The 19,730-nt window shown below is 36.9% G+C and overlaps 1 protein-coding gene across 9 annotated transcripts in view; it reads right to left on the bottom strand.

Moving 5' to 3' along the window:
• Positions 1-19,730, bottom strand: part of CTNND2 (catenin delta 2) — a 623,732-nt gene that overhangs the window by 451,949 nt on the left and 152,053 nt on the right. Inside the window, exon 1 of one of the 9 annotated variants that reach the window (XM_067467547.1) lies at positions 10,131-10,189. The exons of 7 other annotated variants lie outside the window; for them this stretch is intronic. The gene's annotated coding sequence lies outside the window, so the exon portion shown is untranslated. One more of the 9 variants, XM_067467546.1, reaches the window with a different exon arrangement.

The raw sequence follows: 19,730 nt of genomic DNA, 5'->3' as shown, positions 1-19,730 counted from the left end.
CCCTATTACTATAATCATGCAGAGAAAGTCACTATGTATCATGCCGGGGGGTGGGCAGGAGACAGCACCCTACACATTATATGGGATAATTGTGAATAGAACACACAAGCACATATCTTGTGTGTCCTTATTTTGTATGCAGGGAAGATATTTTGGTTGTTGTGGTGCAATCCTTTGCAGCAATGACACTTTCTGAATTTAAATCACATGCACACATTCTTACTATTAGCCACAGCGGGGAAAAATTCTGTCACAATGTTTGTGTCTACATATGTGTCTCCATCCCGAGCTATTAGCCGATGATAGTGGTTGGAGATCTGGATCATAGTCACAGATGTTAGATTACCTGCTATCATCCCATGGACATGTTTCGATTATCCTTTGGCTTTATTTTGAGAAAGAAAGAGAGAAGAAGCCAATTATCCCTTGAATTTATTTTGGAACGAAATAAAGAAGAAAAACCTGAGGTATTCCAGTCACAATCTTTCCATGAAGCATTTTAGTTTGGCCTTCAGCTGAATACATGTAGTGCTGCTAGTTTAATGTGTTTTTATTCTGCTTGAAATTGCCAGCACTTCTTAAAATATTCCGAAGCACAACAAATCAACTGAAGAATAAAACATAAATGAATGTGCAAAAAGGGAAGGCATGACATATGTTTGCTTATATTCAGCTGGAACAAAACATAGTACTTTTCCTCATATTTGTTCAACATATTTTTTGTGATTCTTCAATACAGAACTTTATGAATAATATATCAAGAATAATCTAATAATCTGATTTCTTAAAATCAGGTGATTCAGCACATTAGATGTCAGAGAACTAAATCACAATCAATATGTTAGTAGTGTCTTCCCGTAGTACTATATAATCTAATGACCGCTTAAGGCAAATTACTTCCTGTCAAATTAGTTAAAATCAAATAACATTTATTTATAAAAGCCCAGAGGTATACATAATGTATCTCCATTCTTGATCTTTGCCTTTTCATCATTCAAGAATTGCCGATTTATTTTAAATCTAACATAACACATGAAGTATCTCCATTTTTTTTCACAAGAAAATTAAGTGTCTTGGGAATGTTTTGGAATATAGAATGGTACTACCTCATGCAGATAATTAATACCCTACCCCCCGGCCCAAATACAATAGCATAAAAATGTACAGGAAAATGTCTGCTAACACAAAAAAGGCTGAAAGCATCCTCTTCTGTCATCCATTCTGCACAGGACACTTACAACAGTGGTTTCCTTCTTTCCTTGCCTTTTCTTGCCCTATTTTATGTTTTTATTGTGATAGGAAGAAGACCCTTGTTATAAGACTAGTTTTACTGAAACAAAAGGAATGCTTTGCATTACAGAGCATTTGTAGCAGAGGAAGATCAACAATCCCTAAATGGCTAAAGTGGAGTAGCCAAGAGCTCCCAAATCATGGACGATTTCAAGAAAAATCATACAACACTCAAAGAATAAGGAAACTATAATATCTATCAATCACTTAAGCTGTAAATCCTGACCCCAAATGGGGACCCTTTAGCTCAATACTATAGCCACAAAATTTGGCAACCACTTAGTGGTTGTTGAAGACATTTACATGAATCTGTTAGCAACAATGGGCAGTGTTAACAGTGGATACTGCAGAAAATGCTTCAGGTGTACATCATAAAAAGGGAAATCAGCCTGTTCATCAAACCTTGCAAGTGTTGATATATTTATCAATAAATGTTTGATTTTTAATTCATATTTTATATACCTATATATCCCGTGTCCATGTAAAAAATGGTGGAAAAGAGGATGTGATTGGAAAAAGTTTAAGAAGTCTTCATCTAGACTTTTTGATGGCAGCAATCATACAAAATTATTTATATCATTGTATGATAGTTCCTATTGAAATGTCCAGCCGGCATATCTTTTAAACATGTAACCTGTATTCCTATCTCCCAAAACAAAAAGTAAACAAATAATTAGGGGGGAAAAACAGAATGAGAGACATACATAAAATGATATTTAATAAAGATATCCTGTTTTTCATGCTACATATATTTCACCTTTCAACCTTTTACAGCTGAAAACTAGGATATGTGGCCTAGTGTAGTTATGTCAGCAAAAGTTACCAATGAAGAACAGACAAGGAACGAGACACTGCAGCAGTTTCAGTTTGCTGGAAAGGGCAATCTTTCATTTCCCCATCTCAACTCTACTTTACAAAATTAATTGTGTGCAAACTACTTTTGCACTTTGAACACAATTTGCAGCAGTGGAAGCAAGCTGAAGTCAAAGAGAATAAGTGGGAAGAGCAGTAAGAAATTGAGGATGCATCTACACTGTGGAATTATTGCAGTTTGACATAACTTTCAATGCTGTGGCTCTGCTATGCTTTGACAGTGAAGGCTAAAGACCTTGTGAAACTACACAACTCTGGGAATTCCACAGCAGTAAGCAGGACAATCCCTGCTGAATGGAGACACTTTCCTAATTTTGTTTGTTTGCATCTTTCACATCTCAGCTTTCATATGATGGTTATAAGTATAAAAAACATTAGATTTTCTCTACAGAATTCATGCAGAAAAGCTGTAGTTTTCCTGTGTAAGAATCTGACTGTTTGCTCACACTGCATAAATACACAATCTGGTCAATATTGTGCACTAGTTTCCTGAGCAGAAAATGTGTTTTTTGAAGAAGGCAAAAAAAAAAAAACCCAACCAAATATTTGTGGGAAATAATAATTTTTTATGCACTATGCGTATTTTCTGTGTGGAAAAACCGCATGAATATGGGCACAACTGGTTTTACTTTTCAATAAATTTCTTAAAAACAAATAGTGCTCAAATTGCAGAGAAACCATGCATCCTTGTATAGGAGAAAGAAATATGCTGGAAGTCTTCATTTGATAAATACTGGATACGTTTCCCTTTTTCCTGAAAAATATCAGGATCCCTCCAGCTGTTTCAGCAGTGCTTCCTCCACCTAACATTTTTCAGTATCAAGAACATAAACATTATACAATGACCTGATTTAATGAGGCAACACTCTTGTGGCTGGATCAAAATGGCTTAAGCCCTAACTTAGGGCTACTCATACTTATCTTCTATCTGACTATTTCTGTGATATAAGGCTATTCTAAGAACCCTGAGATCTCTGATATAGTGAAACTGGTCCTCAAAATTCCTATAGAACCTTGATTCCATGGAACCCATGATCCTATAGTATCTTAATTTATTTTGAGGTCAGTTTGACAGACAGTTCTTCTGTCTAAACAAGGCTTCCTCATGAGTCTTGTAGTATTTCAGGAAAGTTGTCAAGGACATCTATTTTGGTACATATTGTGTGTCTTCTCAAGTTTTTCTGTCTTTTAGTTCATCCTGATGACTTAGTACGTGTAATGACTGTATTACTCTGTGTACTATTTTCTTTCATAAAATCTGGCTTGTTTTCAGCTACTTTATTTGATTTTATGCTTTGTGCTTTTGTGGCTGAAAGGCAGATTAGAATTGTGAGCTGCACTAATGCAAGTTCAATGAAACTAAGCTTCCTGTTAATTTCTGTCACTTTTGGCTAAAATGTTTTGGGTTCAAGAAATACCATTATTGAGCCTCAAATATACCTCAATGGAAATATTATTCAAGACATTCCCTTGTTATTAAGAAGTTACAGGTTACTTATGTACTAAAAAGGTTGAAAGGCAAATCAATAATATTTAAAAGGTATCACTGTATATGTTTCACTGTTCACTGTATATGTTCACTGTATATGTTTTACAGCATATCTGTATATATGCTGTGTATTCACTGTATATGTTTCACAGCATATCTGAAGTTGGTTATGATTTGGTTTAGTCATTTAGATTTAACTTACTCATATATCCTGGATCACAAGTCACAAATTACCCTATAGCTCCCAAAGCAGTTTCCTCCAATCTAGCATCCTCCAGGTATTTTAGATTACCACTCCCATCAGCAATATCTAGTATGTCCAATGGTCCCAAGTGATGAAAGTTGCATTCCAAATCATCTAAAGGGCACCAGGTTGGGAAAGTCTGCCCTAGTCAGTTAATTCCACTATCAGCCATTTACCACAGTAATGAACTGTGCCTTTTCATGTATATGCCTCACCAGTTTAGTCTTGAACAGTCCAACCTGTTTTGTCAATCCACCTCATAGCCTTATTGCAGATGTCAGGGTGCCAAGAGACTTATTAAATTAAAAATGGGAAGATAGACAGCTGTTTGGAAATTGTCCACATGCTACTATAATAATTCAGAAAAAATACACCTTATTCATGTCTTCAGATCTCATACACAATTCCTAGAACTTTTCTCTAAACATGGGAGAATATATTTATAAAAAGATAAAAGGTTTTTTTTTTCAATCTATACCCAACTTCCTACAAATGTTTGCATGTAGTAGCTCTGAAACAAAATTCATGCCTGGTCAAATTTCCTGGCAACTTAATTCCAGAGATCACTGCATATACTATAGATCTCAAATTATACTTATTTATTTCTGCTGTTTGAGAGTTATAAATCTTAGATGATTTATTTGACAAAGGATCTTTGTTTGCTAATAGCAGTAGGGAAAGTGTTTGAAGGAAAAGCAGAATAGTTACAAAGGAAGAAGAAAAACAATACAAGGGATTGTGTTCCTTGATGATAATGTTGGAGGGAAGGAAGGAAAGCTCATGTTACTTCATGCTTCCGTGAACATCTATGTGGTTGGAACAAACCCCCGCCTCAGGTGGTGTTAAAGGCAACTATTCTCATCAGCTTTAATACGATCAAAGTTCATCCAATTCTGTACTCTTGCAAACAGAAGAGGACTTAATATGAACTTTTACCCTCTAAAATCAATGGCATTTATCCAACAGCCATGGCTGAATTTATCATTTACTTTAGACCTGTAGATTACCCATGCCCTTTGTGGTTTTGGAGTATTTCAACATCAGAGAAAATTCAGCTTTTAAATGTATGTGTGTTTTTCTGGCATGAGTAACATTTCATATATCACATGGGATTCTGCTTCATATAAATAGTTTTCAAACACCTTCCTATTAGCATAGCAACTGATGCTAAAATAGTATATGAATTAGGTGTTAGGATCATTTTATTTATGACTCCCAGAATGCACTTACTAAAAGATTTTATGCAAGGAATAATTCAATAATGCCATTTAATAACATTTTAAATGACTCATACAGCTACTTCAAATATCTACTTAAAAAACAGCACACACAGAGCAATGTGTATATTCTACACCTACACCTAACACATACACATCTTTGATACAAGGCAATTGTATTAATTCATCTTAAGTGAAAACATGGGTTTGTTCCATTCCATGTTCACAAAATTAGAAGAGTAGAATCTGTTTAGCTACGAAAACAATTCTGTGCTTACTTTTGTTACAGCATTACTTTATAAAAGCATTTCCATCAGAAACTTTTCAACACAGTTCTTATATCCCAGGATCTGATTCCAAGTCATCTGCTTTGAACTGGATTATATGAGTATTCACGGCCAGATAATCTGGGATAAGCAGATAATCTGGATTCAGATCCTGGGATATAGGGCAGTGTTCAATGTGGCCTGAGACAGGCAATTAGTGTCTCAGGACTTCAGTCCAGTTATAAGAAGGCAATCCAGTCTCCAAACCAAGGGCCCTCCCTGTATAACTGGACAGGTTTTTAACATTTCAAAATTCAATTTATGAGCCACTCATAGCCAAAATGAAATACAAAATTATACTGTGAAACATAACAAAATTAATTAAATAGAATTAAATACAATCAAAATAAACAACAGGAGAAAAACAATTTATCACAGCAAGGACTCAAACCCCCATGGCAACAAACACTGAAGAATTTAAAAATGACATTTAAAAGAGAAAACAGACATAAACACTGCCTTGTTAGTAAACAAGCAAAAGAAAAAGCAGAAGAAGAAGATGCTTGAGAGACTAAAAAGGTCTTTCCTGATTCTGTAAAGCCAATAAAACCTGGCACATACAGATAGGTACTACTGAGAAGGCCTGAAACTCAGCATGCGAGAGCACTTAAGAGTTGAGTCCTAATGGTAACTGAGGAAATATGGAGGTAAGTGGTTGTTTAGATACAGTGATGCCTTCCAGGTGTAAAAGGCTTTGCAGTTAAACTAGCATTTGTATTGAGCCTGAAAGTACACTGGCAGCCAGTGGAGCTGGCACAACACTGCTGCTCAGTTCCACAATACTTTTGGTGTCATATTTTGAACTACAACCACTCCTTCACATTCACTATGGTTAGGGGTATTAGACCTATGCAAAAGTGGGGGGAAAGCACATATGATTTTTTTTTTCCTACTAGAGACAATAGTTCTCTAGGCATTTCTCAGTCTTCAGCACAACTCTAAGGTCAAATTCTACTGCATTACAGGACAGGAAGAAGTTGACCGACTTACACTGGAAAATGTTGTCAATCCTAAAGATAATGTTTTAATCAAATCTGCAAATAATAAAATCCACATTAAGCAAACCGGTAAATGTGGAGGGCCAACTGTAATTGACCTTTCTGGACTGTTTTCAAAAATAGTTTCATGTCCTACACATTGTAGTAGTTATGACCTTAAGCTGATAGGTGTTTCATGCCAGAAGAATGATTCACAAAGACTTCACCTAGATATTTAAAAAATTGTTACTACTTTTCCCCCGAGACTTAGAAAAAGTATTTCTGGATAGCGTTTCTTAAACCATGGGTCATCCACCACAAATGGGGTCTCCTTAGCTCAATGTTGGGGTCATAAAAGGACCCCCCAAAAATGGGGTCCCCCCCCCAAAAAATGGACTGCAATGGCTGCTGTCAAAAGGGGGGGGGGGTCCAGCTCAAGCTGCTAAGGCAGGCATGGGTAAACATCTGCCCTCCAGGTGTTTTGGACGTCAACTCCCACTATTTGTAATAGCCTACCAGCTAGGAATTGTGGGAGCTGAAGTCCAAAACACCTGGAGGGCAGAAGTTTGCCTGTGCTAAGAAAATGGAAACAGATCCAGTGAGGCAGCCAGCCACATGCAGGAGAACAAAACAAAGCCAACAGGCAACAGAGGAGGAGGAGGGATAAGGACAGGCAAAAGAGGTATGTTAAGGGAGTAGTAGGAGAAATTCTGTAGCCTCTCCAGGCTGTTTGAAGGAATCTGATTTCTTTTGTTTGCACAATCTTCCTACAGAGTTTGGCCCACTATACCCACAGAGGCAACCATCCACAGCAAGACTATATCTCTCAAATCTTGACTTTTTATTTAAGGGGCATCATTTGACTATACCTTTTTATATCATGAGATTTGAGCATCCAGGGTTTTTGGTATCCACTATGAGGCTTGGAACAAAACCCAGAAGATACTGAGAGCCACTGTATTTTACTTAAGGGGTTTGATTTTTATGTACTTGGAAGATAGCCATGTCTTAATTGTTCTTACTGTGGTACAATTGGTCCATATTTATTGATTTAACCATCTGATATCCAAAAAAATTATATTTGTATGCTTCTTTTGTATATTTTATACCCCATAAAATTTCTTAGGTAAAAAGGGATTGCATGTTTAAAACTGTTAAGAAACCCTGATTTAGGACATAAATACAGCTTGGATGTACATAGTGACAATTAGAAGAAACACAGTTTCCATCTCTCTTTAATGTGAAAAGCAGAAAAGTGTAGAAAAAGAAGAGAACCTTTTCCCTATCTTCCTATCTTATCTATCCACTGGCTCATATTTGTGATGCATGGGTGTTTGAGCAGCAGAGATAAAGAAAAGGCTCTTGCCATGCTTATGCTACTTTCAAATGGTAGAGTAAGAAATAAATAATGAGGGAGTGAAACAATTGAGAGCACTACTATTACTGGTACCTTATCTTTTGCATAGTTCAATATATAACACACATTAACAATGAAAGCTGACTCACAGGAGATCCATGCCCTTTTTAGAAGAATTATGGTTGATAGAGCTTTTAAATCATGAAAATTTCAGTATATCTATTCTGATATCACACTAGCCAACCCAATCCGTTTCAAAATCCATTTCAATGAAGTATTACATGATGACATCCATGTAATAAATTTCTTTCAAGAAATAGACTTTGAAGTTTTACTCAGCAGAAGAGCAAACTAAATTAGCTTATCTCCATTCATATCAGTCAAATATGGAAAAAAATTAACGTATACATCTTGAAGCAGGTTTTAACAAAGCTTGGACTGAGGAAACACTTCTTAAACACAGAGCACTTAATAATTTCAATTACATTATCCACAGATAAAGAATTTTTCCAATCACAATATGATTAATGCTACTTTATTGTAGTTTTAAGAACTAGAAAATGTAACTTTGCTTTTTTCAAATATATCACAAAAATGCAAATAATATATTCAGCATAGGATTAAGCAGCTAAGCTTTACTGGTGTCAGAGCAAAAATATATCTAAAGTCAGGGGAAAGGAACAAGAACAAAAAAACATGTGGTGCGCTATCAGTTATGGACATATCAAACATATTATTTCCACACATTTCATGATTGTGACTGAGCTGAATGTCATTGAAGCCTAAGTTTAACTGGTTTCTAGTATTGTTTTCTGACCAAGTATCACCCAGTGGCAGACCATATCTTTTATTTAGCATAGATAAAATTATTATTCATCATCTACTTTTGCTAGCAATATATCACAGATGGCTAAAATAATGCATAGTATGTTTGATGAGAATTAGTTTTGTGAAAGGCACCACCATACTTTTACTATGTTTTCTTGGATAGGTAATCAAGAATTTCAAGAGGCTTGATGAGATGGTGCTTTTTGGGTTTTTCATTGAAATGTTGGCACCAAGAAGAGGTCATTATTATAACTCTCCTCTAAAAAGGTACACACAGATCTGAGCTCTGAGTACAATTTGTGCGGGAAAAGTCAGCAATGAGTATTTTAGGCATATCCAAACACTGGGAACAGTTCATTTATTTAATTTCCTGAGCAGTCACTCACAGTCTTCTTTGGCTATGGCACTTACAGAACAATTTAACTGTAACACTGAATTCACACGCCATTATAAAGTAGCTGTTCACAATATTTTCCATGTTAGCACATATCTCTGACTGCAAACTGTGGTCTCTCATAAATTAAATATAGTACAAGTTTTACTTCAACTACAAAGTATTTAGTACAAAAACTAAAACTTAAATTGCAGCTAGCAAACATTCAGAAAAAGGTAACGGTATTTCTGGGTGAAAATGTAAACAGATTCACAAGTCAATAACAGAGTCAATTATTATCAGTGTGAGGAAATAAATATATTGTGCGTGGGAATTTCTGTCTTAATTCAAATGGATTTTACCTGAATTTTTTCCCCCATAGAACATGTGAAACAAAAAAAAAAATCTCCCAACAGGCACTAAGTAAAAACTGTTCATGGAATGGTAAAAAGTAAGAACTTGAAAAGCTTCAGCTAAAATGAGCTGTTCCCATATATTTGTATACCTTCTGCAATAATTAATAGCATTACATGCAACAGTACATCAATGAACGTAGGAGAAAACAATCATCATCTAATTAAATATGCATCAAACTGCTGATGAATTTAAATAGAATGAAAATGCAAACTAGTTTTAAAGAATTCACTCTAATATTATTTTGAGATGAAATTTAACACATAATTTTAAAGACAACTATTCTTCATAGAAGCCAGCTGGTTTGTTTTCAGCATATTACAGATAACAACACAACTTTCAGAAAGCTGGTATGAAAAAGCTTTAATGAACTTACAAATGAACAGACGATGATAAAAGACACGTATAAATTTAACGTCATCTGCTTTTTACCTTTGTTGCACACTTTGCAAAATTAATATTTCTTGATCAGTTCCAAAGAAAGAAAAAGAAAAAAAAAGTTGAATAGGCTATGGAAATAAACCCAGTCACAAAGCCGAAGAGTGAGTTTTCCCTCTTTCCAAAGCAGTACTTCAAACAGGTCTAATCGTTTTGCTTCTTTCATCATACATAAAAGTAAACGTACAAGATTTAAAATCATGAATGCTAGCGACCATCCTGACCATCCAAGTAACACAGATAAGCACTCTTCTTTGGTTTGTAAGCATTAAAACATTTGTAGAAAAAGAAAAGGCAAGCATACAAAATACAGAGATCCTCCAAGACCCAGTGGTGGCTGTCTTAAAGTAGAAAAGAATAGAATTCAATCAGGCACAAAGGTTTCCATGGCAACAGGGAACAGAGCCCTCCCTCCGTTATTATTTATGCAACATTTCATCACAAAAGGACCCTCCCTCCTGTTAGTCGAATGGGGAAAACCCAGGCTCTTTCCCCTTGTAATCAGTAGCACACAATTTATTTACACCCCCAAAATAACAAAATATATGTCATTTAGCTTAAGATAAACTATGTTCAGTTTCTCATTTAATGCTTTATCTTCCAGAAGGGAAATAGTCTGAACAATGAATAGGATTTTTTTATTTATTTTGTGCTTTGAAACTTAACATGTGTATTTCACAAATAAACAAACAATAATGTGTGGTCAGAAAGTGGAATGGTTTAAAAAAAACACATTCAGAGGTCCTTTTATGGAGGAAAGAAGATGTTAAGTGGTGAACACTTCACAGCTCTCTGCAGTGTTGGTGGTTAACATATTTCAGCCTAAGGATATACAACAAAACACATATAGTTTTATTAGTGTGCAAGTACATCATGGACCATCTGAACATCATGAGAATAATTAACTTCAGTTACTAAGGACGATGAACAAAATATGTCTAAACTATAAAACAAAAGGCTCAAATATAGCTACATGGACAGATCTACAACAGTTGTGTTATGACTTAGGGCTGATTCAAAGCATTTGCAATGCACTTGTGACCTGCATTTGACCTGTTCAATCTACACTAGAAACAGATGGGAATGTGTGTCAGCATGCTGCTCCAATTTTGTTTTAACAAATGGCAAGACCATTCCAGTCCACAGAATAATCGTGTTCTAAATGCAGGCCTCGAGATGTTGTTGGGATAGAGTTTCAGAATAACTGATCATACTGGTTGTGGTCTCTGGGTGCTCAAGTCCAACAAAATCTTTGCATTCAAGGTTTCAAACTGCCCTGCCTTAGAAACCTGATGTGCAATAGAAATGTCATTGTGAGCTCAATGATGAGCTCACTTCTCTGACAAAACAATCAAACTTCAGGTGTTGGGTAAAGGTAGGCTACAACTTTATTTAGCTAACTGCTGTAATATGGTTGGCACTCCTACATGGGTAGGAATCTGAGCATCAACCAAGTCAACGAACCCAAACCACCAACACTCTATCAGAGCCCTTGGGATGACAGAAGACAATCCACACAAGTGAGTGCCCCTCTTGAGTTGAGCCCCTTACCTCCAGGGAGTGCTAGAACAGCTAAAACTCCTAAGGAGAGTTACATTATCTCTGCCCCAGATGCCCCAAGTCTCCAGAATAAGATCCCCTAATCTTCCCGATTCAGAATCCATGCCAACTGCCCCAAGCTTGTGACAAAAGCATTAGCATTCAGTCAAAACTTGTCCACTATTTTTCTAATAAGAATATAAAGTCAACAAAATACAAAGGAGTATGGGTGGGGCAAAGTCCAGGTAGAGGTTCCTGTTAGTGCACCCCATCTTCCCCTTGTAAACCTCATTGCCTGACTGAAGTGGAAACATCCTAGCCACTTTGGCCAGGCATTACCAGTCATTGAGTTTAACCCTTTGTACTTCAGTGCCACTGGGAGGAGGAAACCAATCCTAGACGGCTTGCAACTACAGCTATAGCTTTGTGCATGTCCTGAGCTACAACAAGTCCTTTCAGTGTGTCACATAGCTTCATTAAACATTTGAGAATACTGAATGAATGTAAGCAGCATTGGGGAGGCAACCTTTCATCTCAATTCTATGAGGTTCTGCTTCCCCTTTCATTGGCCAGAGGGATAAGAAATGTACTTTGAGTTAAGGTGAGGCAGGTAGCTCTCCCATAGGAGGAGAGTTTTTTTTTCTCGACAGTGGTTTATTGTTGGACCTAAAATTTCAATATGTGACTGATACCAGAATTACTAACCTGCTAGGATTCATCCTTAGAATGTCAATCATTGTTCAAGTGCATGCATTTCCTTAGATTCAATGGAAGTGCCAGCCCTAACACACCCAATAATTCACTCAGTCTTTTATCTCGCATTTGGTGGTGGTAGTGGTGTTGGTGGGGGTGCAACTTTGTGGTGAACAACTGGTGCACATATTTTGAAATTGCTTGCACTACAAAGCAACATTGTTGGCATATATTTTGGTTACATTATTTAGAATGGTGGCTTCCATCAAAGAAAAAGTCTTTCTATTTTCAGTCTTTAGATATGTGCTTGTATGATTCCTGATAACTGTAATTTTGTCTGGGCATAGGCCCAGACAAATGGAGAAATGGAGAAATGGAGAAATGCCAGCATACATTCAATTCACTTACGCAGAGAGAACACTACAAAAAAAAACTGAAGTAAAGGTCAAGTGCTATTCAACTATATATGGATTAACGTAGGAGGCTGGCTGAAAAGAATAAGGGTTTTTAAGGAAAAGTGGTTCTGAACCAGTATGAAATTTGCTCACTTTGGGCCATTTTGTGACCAGAAAGAGGCACTGTCAGACTCCTCCATATGGGACACTGGCCACACAGCCCAGCTATGCCAAAAACAATTTGGCATGTCTGGGAATGACCCGTTTCTGCCATCAAGTGCACCCTTATTCTCTCCCTAAACAGGGTAAAAATGAGATGTACTTGACCTCCAGCAGCTTTACTTCCTGGTCTTTCTGTGTGTGACCAGCAAGGACATTTATGGGGGGGGGGGCTATCCTGCTGCAGAATTCAGATTTTTTCTTAGGTTTTTTAACCCAAGTTGCAGCTGCATTATGCAGCTTACTCTGGGTTAAATTGCATCAGCCTATGTGTATTGTGTAGGCAGTTGCAATCCTATACCAGCTTAAATGGCCTGTGTAGAGCCACCATAACTGAACAGATTATACTTAGAAAAGGGAAAAGTTCACGGAATGAAATAGCCCACTGTTTTTTTTGGGGGGGGGGTTGGCCATGGTAGTCCACGCTCTGGTTACATCCCGCATAGATTACTGCAATGCGCTCTACGTAGGGTTGCCTTTGAAGACGGCCCGGAAGCTTCAAATGGTCCAGCGTGCAGCAGCCAGGTTGCTAACAGGAGCGGCGCTCAGGGAGCACACAACTCCTCTGCTGCATCAGCTCCACTGGCTGCCAGTTTGCTACCGGGCCCAATTCAAAGTGCTGGCTTTAGCCTATAAAGCCCTAAACGGTTCTGGCCCAGCCTACCTATCCGAATGCATCTCTTCCTACGAACCCTCCAGGAAGTTAAGATCATCTGAGGAGGCCCTGCTCTCGATCCCGTCTGCTTCGCAAGCATGCTTGGTGGGGACGAGAGACAGGGCCTTCTCTGTGGTGGCCCCTCGGCTGTGGAACTCCCTGCCTAGGGATATTAGATCAGCCCTCTCCCTCCTGACCTTTCGTAAGAGAGTGAAAACCTGGCTCTTCGAGCAGGCATTCGGAACCCCGGAATAGTCAAGCTTGAGATGGAGAATGACCCAGGAACGGCCAATACGATGAAACGGATGAGGATTGGAATGAGAGGATATAGCTCTTTTTAAATTGTTATTGCACTGTCTTTTTTGTATAAATGCACATAATTGTTTTTGCTTTTGTATTGTATTGATGGCATCGAATTGTGCCGATGTGTAGACCGCCCTGAGTCGCCTGCGGGCTGATATGGGCGGGATATAAGTGATGTAAATAATAAATAAATAAATAATACATGAGAAAAAATCAGGAGTTTACCTCAGGAGATATGGCAACAAGCCAAGAGGCATTAGTTGCAAACCAAGCCCTAATTACTATGGAGAACTCTCCAGTTTACAAAGTGATAGGATAGCTAGATAGGGATCATATTGTTAGATAGAAATGCCTCAGCATTTAACCTATGTGAAAAATACAGTTTTGGTGGACATGTGTTAACACCTGGGGAATGACTGAGGAAGTCATGATGAAATACCTGAGGGGCATGTAGTAGTGGCAGAGTCATAATTATGAGAGGTTTATGACAAAGGGGTTGCATCAGTCATTTGTCCCTTACTGGAAACAAGTCAGCAGGTGGTTATAAAAATGGAGATGAAATGTTCGATCTCTCTCTTCCTGTGTGAATCTTGTTGTGAATGTCTCTGTGTGTGTGGCTCTCTGAGGATCATTTGTAAGTACAAATCTGATTGTGGATCTGCGTATCCTGACTATTACTGTAAATAGTGCAATGGTGAAAATTAAAGCCTCCTGATATTTTTGGATGGAAAACTGAATCTGAGTTTACGAAACAGTGTGTGGAGAAGATCAGAAGTTGCAGTTGTACTCTGTTGACCAGCTGATTAACTGACTAAAACGTTTTTGCTGCAAATTGACTCTATGTTTTGCTTGCATCTGTGGTACTTGCTTGCCCAGCAGGTCCAGGGAGATCATGATTGGAAAACTATAAGTCACTTTATGAACCTATGCTGCAACAAAGGAGCAACAAAGAACCAAGGAGAAATCACACATGAAGACATTATCAGAGGATGTATACCCGAACCAAATAGCAGCTCTGTAAAGACAGGCTAGTGAGATTCAGTGAGATTTGTATGTAAGAAACACAGAGTAAGGGTGAATGGTTAACAATTTTTTTCAGATTTGGGGCCTATTGATGAGATGTTACATGCAATGATGGAGTATCACCATCAAATATAGTAAGCTTTTGGCCTGTGTTACTGTGTGGATATCAAAGGACCAGCAGTACTATTTATTAGGGCTGGGCGGTTTCTTTCGTTAATTTCGTAATTCGTTATTAATTCATTTTTTTTATAACGAAGCGATATTGAACCATTCAGGAGCAACTAAAAAACAAAACGAATTTTGCAATTCGTTTCGTAATTGTTTCGTAATCGATTTGTAATTGTTTCGTTATTATTTCCGTATGTCTGGTGCAAGTTTTATAGTTGCTGTTTGTTTTATCAGTGATAAAAAATAAATTATTACACCAACAGTCAACAACAGAGGGATAGGGAAGCTTCAGAAGTTCCCCCTGTCCCATTTGGAGGTTTTTTTAGCGTATTGCGCAATCGCGTCCGCCATTAACGAATCGATTCGTAATTGTTTCATATTTGTTTCGTAATTTCTGAAATTTCGTAAATATCGAACTTTTTTAAAGAAAAATTTCAAAATTCTTTTAAATAACAAAACGCAAAAAAACCCCTAAAAACGAATCAAGTTTAGAAACAATTTTTTCCGTGGTTGGACAGCCCTACTATTTATAGTTCTGCCTCCGAACAGAAACTATCAAAAACTGGCAGAAATGTTATAATAGTTTATCTTTAGGCCATTGGCTCTGAAGAAGAGGGCCAATGGTTTAAGAATTATGTTATCAAGAATTATTTTGTCTTTGTTTGATATGTCACTTTAAAACAAAACTCTGTTATGCCTATGTTACTACTAAAAACCTTTTAACAGTCAATATGTTACTTACAACTTGTTTCTAACAAGTTCTGTTGAAGAAAGAGTTGGAGACATTTTTTGAGCATGGTAATTTTATTTGATTGTATTTCATCTGTAATACTCCTAAGTCTTCCACTTGTGATCAAGATTTTTAGTATGACATTTTACTTCTTGTGATTCTATATGATGTATTACTTACTTGCACACATATAGAAATTTGGTAGTAATAAACATTGCTTTCTTCCCCTGCTACTCCATTCTAAGCCCATCCACAGTTTCTGAAGCACAACATAATATGTTGCAGCCAGAATGTTCCCCTTATCCATTGCTTAACTGTGTAAACTCAATTCCCATGGTTTCCAACAGGGTTGCTGAGATAAGTTTACTATCATTATGCTAATCAACCCAATTAACATTAGAGCATCAATGAAAGCAGCATGAAGTAAACAAGAGAAAATCACATTATATCTAAAAGGTGCCATGACAGCAGCAGGACCTGAAAGAACAAAACTTGGGTATGAATTTATAATACTAATAGTTTTAGACTTCAGCAGTATTCGAAAGCATACAAAGAAGGAAACAATAGGTCTGACAAACCAAAAGGGAGATATATCAGCTGCACTAAAGAACTCTCTTGTGCTTTTAATGACATTAAGTTTTTTAATGAGCAATTTAGTAACATTACACTCCTCTGTATACAATTTGTCTTCCGTATTCACAGGTTCTGCATCCACAGATTTAACTAACCATGTCTTGAAAATATCTAAGAGGAGATCTGTTTTTTGCGACATGCCAAGCATTATCCTGTTATAGCTTTTCATCACTGACAGTTCATCTGGTCCTCTCCTGCATCCATTTTATATATACAAATAATCAGTAAATTGATTGCTGATTTGTGAACTAGGGACTTTCAGCTTGTAATTCCAGTAACCTTACTAGACAGTTAATGCTTTTTCTGTTCTTTCCCTAAGTGTTTTAACTGTCGATTTTAACACTGAAAAAACAACATTTGCATAATGACAGGACTGTTATTAGTATGTTGGGGATTCTATGTGTGTAGCACTTACTGTATACTAGTATAAAAGTTAAAAAAATGTATACCAAGTAAGAAATTTAAGAAACTGTCAGTCACTATACAGGGTAGGGAAATTGTGGTAATGGTTGTTCTTTGGCACTCTCCTGCTTTGGCAGGGACAATGAAAGGGTCAGTGCTTCTTTTATGGTAAGCTCTCCCCAGGCAGGCTCTTTGTCATCTGGCCAGCCATCCTTGGTTGTCTGCAGCTGACCTACTAGTCTCCTCCTCCTTCTTATCTCTATCTTCACTGAGAAGGTAAGCATGTCAGCTGTTCACAACTGAAGTCAGTGAATTACTTGGTGGGGGCATGTACATTAAGAAGAGTTGGAGAAGGCAGGCAATAAATGAGAAACTATCTGCTTTAGTATTTCTCTGCTCACCACTCCTGTTAGATCCATGCTGGAAGAGTTAGAAGAACAGCTTTGAATAACTAGATGAGATCTTAAAATGTAAACATATATAATTCAATATCAAAGTTAGGATGATCCATGCCATCATGATTCCTATGTTCACTCCAAAGGATTAGTAGTTTTATCTTTAGTACAGGTCCCGCTGGAGAGCTCTTCTGACACACAAAATGATGCATCAGGAGGTGAGGGGGACTCAATTTTGAGCACCAGCTATCCAAGGGGCTGTGCTGCTGCCAGGCCACTCAGGTAAATTTTTGAGGGTAAATGGAGCACTGGGAGGGGGAGGAGGAGGGGGGACACCATCCTGCTCCTTCATGCTCCAAAAACCCAGGAACCAGAATCGCTATGGGGATTGACCCCCAGGATGGCAGATTGACCCACGGGGCCTTCACCTACAAAGATCTGGACCTTAGCTTAAAATCTGGAGCTTTCCAAGTGTCAAATTAATCCAGAAAAAACTGGGATATCCCAGTTTTATCTAGATTAACCTAGGTTACCCATCATGGGCTTTAGGGCTTGTGTAGAAGGGCCCTTAGAGGTATCTCATTCATAAAGTTGTCACAAGTTGAAACAGGCTGAAATAAAAGTAAGAACAAATTATCAAATTAAATAAATTATATTTGCTCTTTTTTCGGGGAAATGAATCAGTTGCAAAATGTTATCTCATTGAGGTAGTGACCATCCTAGCAACCACTTAGCACCATTGTGACCTCAAAATATGCACCGGAATATGCTATCCTTTGATTACAGTTCTAAAATTTAAGTACATGTCATATTATAATTAATTGTTAAGAGAGATAAAACTGAAGGTACTGTAAATTAGCATTTATCTCTGAGTGCTTTAATCAACTCCAAGCAAAGATATGTGCATCTGGTTCATGCCTAAACTACAAGAGAAGATTTCTGACGTCTGCAGAAAAATTGCTGATCCAACCTTTGACAACACTTTCATTCATTATTTGTGTGTGGAAGGAAAAAGAGGGGTTGATAAAATAAAGGGATTCCGCATATTTGGTACAAGAAACATATACGATGCACCATTAATACCCCTTCATTGTCTGCTGCTATAATAGAAATGATAAAAAGATTGCTATCTATTATTCACACATTTGCACTAGGGACAAATCTAGAAAAAGTATTTTAGATATGATTTTATCCTGTATAAGATAATATTGTTTTTATGTTAATCTCTTTTCTTTATATATAAAATTCCTCTGAAACCACAAGTAATTCCTCTGCAGCCACAGCTAAACTAATTTTTCTATAACTACAGCTAAGCTAATGACTCACTCCAAAGGATTAGTAGTTTTACCTTTAGAGATATGCTGCTGCTTTGTTTGAAGAAAGTAATAGAAATTCTTATGACAGAGCATGAAAAGCACACTGAAGATGAATGAATTATTATTATTTGACATATTTGTATCCCATCTTTCTCACCCTAAAAGGGGACTTGGTGTGGCCTTACAGCAGACAGTGATTTGATGTCAATACATATAAATATAAAAATAAATACAATTAAAACCATACAATTAAACATTAATTATTAAAACATCAATTAAAATCACCTTATCCAGATCATAGTCCAAGGCCTGTCAAATTGTTAATTCCATTAGTCTGTTATCCTTATTACACTATTTACTTGTTGAATGCTTGGTCCCACAGCCATGTCTTAAGCTTCTTCCTGAAAGACAGGAGGGAGAGAGCTGACCTGATTTCTTTGGGGAGTTACATAGAAGGAACTCCCCAATCATTTGCTTGGGCTTTTTAGATCATTTGCTTGGGCTTTTTAAAGCAAAGCCCCACTCCACATTTTTATATTGCATTAATCTGTATAATCTGTGTTAGCTTATTGGACTTATATAATAATAATAATAATAATAATAATAATAATAATAATAATAATAATAAATGTTCAGCATTTTTTTCCACCAGAAAATCAGCAGTATATGTCATTCTCCTAAATCTCTAACAGTATGGATATACTACTCCACATGGAAAGAGACACCCTCAGCCACTGATTTTTTTCTTTGTCATAATGTGGAGATCATTGCAGATATTTTACTGAAAAAGATAAATTTGCTTAAAAAACAATCTACTGTACAGTGCTGTCAATCTATACTATATACTGTGTATCTGACACTCATCAGTAGGAGGAAGATTCCTTTAACGGACCTGACTTTTCAGAAGGAAGAGGAGATGTTTACTGTTATAAGTCTGGGACAAGGAATTTAAATCGTCACTATTTTTTCTTGAAGGGAGCAATAACTAATTTAAGCAATTTTTTTCACACTGTGAGAATGTCTTTGACAATCATTTCATTTTTAAAGGATATTGGCAATTCAGGACATATTCTGATTAAAGTTTACACATTTTTTTCTGCAGAAAACAGCATTTCCTTCAGGAACGTTTTTTTTTTTGCACAGAAATGTTCCTACTTGTACAGAATATTTGTTTTCTGTAGAGTAGAGACATCACACTGGCAATAAAGCTCCACACAGTTAAAGCAGTATTAGGATGAGGATTGGAATGAGAGGTTACAGCTCTTTTTAAATGGTTATTGCACTGTCGTTTTTTGTCTAAATGCACTCAATTGTTTTTGCTTTTTGAATGTATGTATTGATGGCATCGAATTGTGCTGATATGTAGACCGCCCTGAGTCGCCTCCGGGCTGATATGGGCGGGATATAAATAATGTAAATAAATAAATAAATAT

Source organism: Anolis sagrei, chromosome 4, assembly GCF_037176765.1.
Source record: "Anolis sagrei isolate rAnoSag1 chromosome 4, rAnoSag1.mat, whole genome shotgun sequence".
Taxonomy (NCBI): Eukaryota; Metazoa; Chordata; class Lepidosauria; order Squamata; family Dactyloidae; genus Anolis; species Anolis sagrei.
Note: the sequence above shows the minus strand (reverse complement) of the source record. Positions and strands in the feature narration are given on the sequence as shown.